Source organism: Penaeus monodon, chromosome 8, assembly GCF_015228065.2.
Source record: "Penaeus monodon isolate SGIC_2016 chromosome 8, NSTDA_Pmon_1, whole genome shotgun sequence".
NCBI classification, from domain to species: Eukaryota; Metazoa; Arthropoda; class Malacostraca; order Decapoda; family Penaeidae; genus Penaeus; species Penaeus monodon.
In genome coordinates, this window is record NC_051393.1 from 34,889,176 (window position 1) to 34,895,924 (window position 6,749).

A 6,749-nucleotide genomic window follows, 5' to 3' on the forward strand; every position below is an offset into this window, starting at 1 on the left:
ATTGGTCTGGGTGAATAGCAATTGTAGTCAAACATCTTAAACCCTCCACAACAATATATAGGGAACACATGCTACTATGTCTTAGGGTAAGCACTGAGCGAGGGGTGTCTGGCCAGCCAGCCTGGAGGCTGGTGGTGGTGGGGGTTGGTGAAACCTTTTTGCATGGTGATTGCAGCGAGGGAACTGACGAAGACTGGGTCATCCTCAGGCACAAGCAGTGAGCATCCACCAGACACATGGGAGTGAGGTGAGGTCACCAGTTTTGTCTGTAAATGACCCTCCATTTTGCTCAGCCACCTACGAATGCCTCGCCCTTGAGGAGCCTTAGATTGGCCTCAAGGTTGATCCAAGTTTGGCTGGTTCTGATTTACTGGTCATCTCGTTCTCACGTGCGTTGTCCTTGGTTGCATTTTTGTGGGCTTTGCTCGTCCCTTTTCAATTCCCTCTTTTTTCTGGGGCCCTTGGAATAATTCTATCCATCCTTGACTTTCAAACGTCCTTGGAAAGGTCTAAACACAGGTCCTCCTTAAACCTTTTCGGTTTTCGTCTAGGACTTCCTTCTTAGTTCCTTGCCAGGTCAAAAATCGGGGGGCGTTAATTTCTCCCAACATCCTCGAAGATTTTCGTCCCAGGGGTCCTTTCTCGGCTGCATGCTCATCCCACATTTTTTCTTGTTCATTTTCATTTGGAATTATTGGGGTTCCAAGGCAGGGGGCCACCTCTTTGGGCATTTTCAGGGCCAGCTGATATTTGCCAACTAACGAGCTCTGGGAAGTTTTGACTAGATCTGCGGATGTCCCAGGGCAGGCGGGCACCCCTTCCACAGCATACTGGGGTGTCTGGTGCCTGCACTGGCGAGTTCCTGGTCCTTCGCTGGATGTACGGGCATCCCAACGGGACGGTTGCCCATTTCCAAACAACCCATGAGGGGGGGACTTAATACCTGGGCTGAGGGAAAACATCCTGTTTCCCCACAGGGCTTCTGGCAATCTTTCCAGTGACTTTCCTTCCTACAGCCAATTTTAAAACCCATTGCCGCGGGTGCATGTGTTAACTAGGGCCCATGGCATGGCAGGGGCCCCATATGCCGGGGGCAAAGTACGCCAACATGCCATAGAGGGATGCATGGGAACTTTTGCCATGAAGGTTTTTTTTTTTTGTTACAATCCCGGCAAAAAGATTATTTTTCTGCCAGTGAAAGTGTGATTAAGGTCAGTTTAAAAACCTTTCCCATTTTTTACCATGCAACAAACAAAAAAAATGCAACAACCCAAAACGGACAATTTTAACTTCCCCATGATGCCGCACCCCCCTTTGCTTATTTTTTTTCGGGGGGACTATAGACCGAATAATGATCAACTATGGAGTCTATATAAACAACAAAAAAATTAAACCCCTTCAGGTTTCCGATTTTATCAGGAAGGTTTGGCAAGTAGAAAGGGACTGTAAAAAAATAATGAAAAAAATGAAAATAACAAAAATTTTTTTTTCGTAGTATTTTCGAAGAAAACGGGGCATGGGGGATGGGTTTTTTTGGCATTGGATGGGTCGCGGGCATGCTCGGGGCGACGATATAAGGCCCCCGGGCAGGAAGGGGCCCCGGGGCCTCTATGGGAATTGCTACCTGGTCAGTAAATGGGGTTAAGGTGGGGACCGTTTCTTGCCAGCCAGGGTCCTCCTTCAGTGCTATGTTGGGATTGGTCAGTAAAGGGGGGGGGGCTGCTAATATATAGTTGGGGAAACCCCCGATCATAAACGTAAGGGGGCCCAAAGATAGAAAAGAGAAAAAGAAAAAGGGCAATATAAGAAACAAACGGGGGTTTAAGGGCTTACTAAGCCAGTTATTTATATAAAATTTTGCAGGTTTTTTAATGTTTGCTTTACTTTTTTATTTTTGTTCTTTTTTTTGCATTTTGTTTTTTTTTTCTTTCAAAAAGATGAAGAAAAAATTGGGAGGGAGACGTCACTAGCAATCAGCATGGGACCTGGCCCTTTAAACTACCAAAACCGTCTTCTGGTAGACATAAGAAAAAAATAGGAGAAAAAACAAAAAAACGGCAATTTTGCAAGGATTACTTGAAAACCAATCGTTGTCCACATAAAGAAGAAATGTATGTCTTTCTTTTACTAGTTCATCGTCCAAAAAACTGGCAAAATCAACTGGCAAAAAGAGAATACATCATATATCTTTATGCCTGCAAACTACGTCCAGCATCAAACCCCTGTTAATAAAAAACGGTTTCAGTCCCTTTTGGTTCTGAAATGGATGAGTGAGTAGGTGGTGGGAATATTGTGGAGAGCTACAGTGGAGGGGTGAATGAAAAATTGAAAAGGGGAGAGCAGGAAATGTAGGGGGACCAAAATACAAAGAAATTAAACGTTTCAATATAAACAATATTTGCAGAAAAAATTAGCCAATGCTAATACAAAAATTATTTCAGCTACCCACATTTGGAAATCAACATTTTAATATGCGACAAAAAATGTACACATTAATGAAAAAAGTTTGCCGTGAAAAAAATAATTCGCAAGGTTTCTAGTAAGAAAAAAATCTTCTCCATGATCGGGAAAGCCTTGAATGCAGAGGTAGGCCAATGTCTAGCTATCTAGGGTCAGACTTCATCAAACAGGGGGGTTCCTTTTAACCCAAAATGCCATAAAAAATGAAGTGAAACTGAGCCGGGAAAAATCTTACAAATTAACCTGCCCCCAATCTTCGTATCTGTGATGAGCGCTCTTTGGGACATTCCCAAACGGGTATTTTAACCTATCCATGAAATCACAACAAATCGCTTGGGATTTACCAAAAAAAACATTGCAAAGCAACTTCTAGAGGGTGAGAAAGGGTGAAATTTAAATTTAATTTTAAAAAAACCCCAATTCTAGCTTAAACCCTAATCCTACATTAATGGAAAACGGATTGTAATTTGTGGGTCACACGGGAACTCAAAAGGTTGGCTGATTGGGAAACAAATAACTTTGGGTTTTTCCTGTTCCTTACTACCATATGGGATGGAGGGGTATATCTTTTTAAAGGTGATTTACGCACCAACTGAAGGTTATTTCAGGTATCCCTGGGGGCATTATGGATATAAGGCAAGATTCCTAATTGCTATCCCTCAAAATAAAACTTTATATTAAAAATTCACGTTAAAAAGAACCCGCTCAAAGCGCCGATAGAAACATGTCCATCATTGAGCAATGTAAACAAAAAAAGCTACCCACGTATTCCCAATGGTGCAAACAACCCAATTTAATGGGGGAAAAAACAGCGGAGCTAAATCACCAACCGGAAAGGGGAAGAAAAGTGAGGTCAGGGTCAAGATGGGAAAATGCAACTCCCAAGGAAATGAAAAATAAATTTTTCTTTTGTAGTTGGAAACTATGTAAAATCTTCTTAAAAAAACAAGAGAAATTAATTAACAACTTGATTAATGAAACGATAATTCCATGTTTGGTTGGACCCACATACCGTGAATCACCACAAGTATGTGGTTCAATGTGATCTAAGTTCAGAAGAAAAGCGTGAGAAAAGTGCCATTTTTCCTGTCACTTAGCCACTTTGTCTAAACAAAAATCAAAAACCTGAGAGGTGACTGCCACATTTGGCTTAAACCCCCATGGGGGGAAAGAAGGGGGGAGAAAAAAAAAAAAAGGAGGCCCAAAAAAAACGTTTTAAACTTCATTTGGGGTTTTTTTTTTGGGGAAGGGGAAATGGTTGTAAGGGGGGAAAAAGAAAATTTTTTTTTTTGAAGGGGGATTTCGGGGGGGAATGTGGGTCCTTGTTGTGAGAAAAAAAAGGACATTACCCCGCTTTTTACCATTTTTTGTAAACGATTGTTGGTGAAAAAGCAAATGGTAATCAATAAAAATTTTATACAGGGAAAAAAGGGGGGCCCCAGCCACCAGCCTGGGGGGGGGTTTGGGGGGGGGGAAAACCTGGGGGCACGGTGAAACCTCTCCCCGAGCGAAAACTGGAAAAAAAAGGGGGGGGGACGGGGTCACCCCCTCAGGCACAAAACCAGTGGGGGGGGCGCCCCCCGGGCACGTGGGGGTTTTGGGGGGGGGGGTCTTTTAAGGGGGGCCCCCCTCCTTTTAAATGTTAGGGGTATGTTTGAATGGGGTTTTTATTTTATGTATTGAAAATGTGCTTTAAGTTAATTTTTATTTTGGGAAATGTTTTATATGGAAAAATGTTTATAAAAATTTATTAATTACGAAAAAAAATTTTTTATTTATAATTTATAATAAAAAATAAATATATTATTTAATATATATAATATAAAATACACCAAATTAAAATTTTAGAAATTTTTTTGTGGTATTTTTATTTATTATATTTATAATTATATTTATTAATAAATATATATATTTTTTTAAAATACGTTTTAATATTTTTTTTAAATACATATAAAATTTTTACATACATACATACTTTTAAATACTTTTAAACCCACATACTAATTACGGTTCCCCAAGGGGGCTAATAACTTTTAATTTACATTATGGGGGGGTTTTCATTAACAGAAACCCTCCAACCGGGGGAAAAAACGGGGCCACCGGTTTTCCCCTGGGGGGACGTTCACTGTTTGGGGCCGGGGGTGGGGACCCCAAACTTTTTTCAGTTTTCCGCTCGTAAGGGTCAAACCTTTTGGGGGCAGGTTTTTCAACCCCACCCCAAAAGGGGTTTTCCCCCCTTGGGGCGGGGGGGGACCAAAAAATGTTTCCCTGTTCATAAATTTTTCATTGATTCCCAAAATTGTTTTTTTTCCCCAAAAACAATCGGGTTACAAAAACTGGTAGCACCCGGGGGGGTATCGCCCCCTTTGGCCCCACAAAAAAGGGGGGACACAAGCTCCAAAAAATCCCACTAAAAACCCATTGCTTTAAACATAAAAAACCAAAACCCCTTCAAAAAAACCCCAATGAGTAAACACGTTTTTGGGCCTCTTTTTTTTTCTTTTCTCTCCCTTCTTCCCCCATGTGTTAAGCCAAATGTGCAGTCACTCTCAGGTTGATTTTGTTAGACAAAAGTGCTAAGTGACAGGAAATGGCACTTTCTCACGCTTTTCTTCTGAACTTAGATCACATTGACCACATACTGTGTGATCACGGTATGTGGTCAACAAACATGAATATCGTTCATTAATCAAGTTGTTAATTAATTTCTCTTGTTATAAGAGATTTACATAGTTTCAACTACAATGAATTTATTTCTATTCTTGTAGTGCATTTCCCATCTTGACCTGACCTCACTTTCTTCCATTTCCGGTTGGTGATATAGCTCGCTGTTCCCATTAATTGGTTGTTTGCACCATTGGAATACGTGTAGCTTTGTTACATTGCTCAATGATGACATGTTCTATCGGCGCTAGAGCGGTGCTTGTAACGTGATTTTAATATAAAGTTATTTTGAGTATAGCATTAGGATCTTGCTTATATCATAATGCACAGGGATACCTGATATAACTCAGTGGTGCGTAAATCACCTAATAGATATACGCTCCATCGATATGGTAGTAGGAACAGGAAAAACTAAAGTTATTTGTTCAATCAGCAACTTTTGAGTCAGTGTGACCCACAGTTACATCCGTTCATTAATGTAGGATTAGGGTTTAAGCTAGAATTGTTATTTACTTATTAATTACACCCTTCTCACCCTCTAGAAGTTGCTTGCATGTTTTTGGTAAATCCCAAGCGATTGTGTGATTCATGATAGGTATATACCCGTAGGGAATGTCACGAGCGCTCATCACAGATACGAAGATTGGAGCAGGTTATTTGTAGATTTTCCCGGCTCAGTTCACTTCATTTGTATGGCATTTTGGGTACAGGAACCCCCTGTTGATGAAGTCTGACATAGATAGCTAGACATGGCTACCTCTGCATTCAAGGCTTTCTGATCATGAGAAGATTTACTTACTAGAACACTTGCGAATATTTTTTCACGGCACTGTTCATTAATGTGTACATTCTGTCGCATATTAAATGTTGATTTCAATGTGGTAGCTGAAATAATTTTGTATTAGCATTGCTAATTTACTGCAGTATTGTTATATTGAACGTTATTCTTTGTATTTGTCATACATTTCTGCTCTCACTTTCATTCTCATTCACGCTCACTGTAGCTCTCACACATATTCACACACCTACTCACTCATCCATGCAGAACAAAAGAGACTGAAACCGTTTCATTAACAGGGTTTGATGCTGACGTAGTTGCAGGCATAAAGATATATGATGTATCTCTTTTGCCAGTGATTTTGCCAGTTGTGACGAATGACTAGTACAGAAAGACATACATTTCTTCTTTATGTGACAACGATTGGTTCAAGTAAATCCTTGCAAATTGCCGTTGTTGTTTCTCCTATTTATTCTTATGTCTACCAGAGACGGTTGGTAGTTCAAGCCAGGTCCATGCTGATTGCTAGTGACGTCTCCCTCCAATTTTTCTTCATCTTGTGAAAGAAAAACACAAAATGCAAAAAAGACAAAAATAAAGTAAAAGCAAACATTAAAAACTGCAAATTTATATAAATAACTGGCTAGTAGCACTTAACACCCGTTTTTCTATATTGCCTTTCTTTTTCTCTTTCTATCTTGGCCCTTACGTTTATGATCTGGTTCCCCAACTATATATAGCAGTCGTACTGACCATATCCAACATAGCACTGAAGGAGGACCCTGCTGCAGAAAACGGTTCTACCGACATTAAAACCCATTACTGGACAGGACTCAGCCTCCCATAA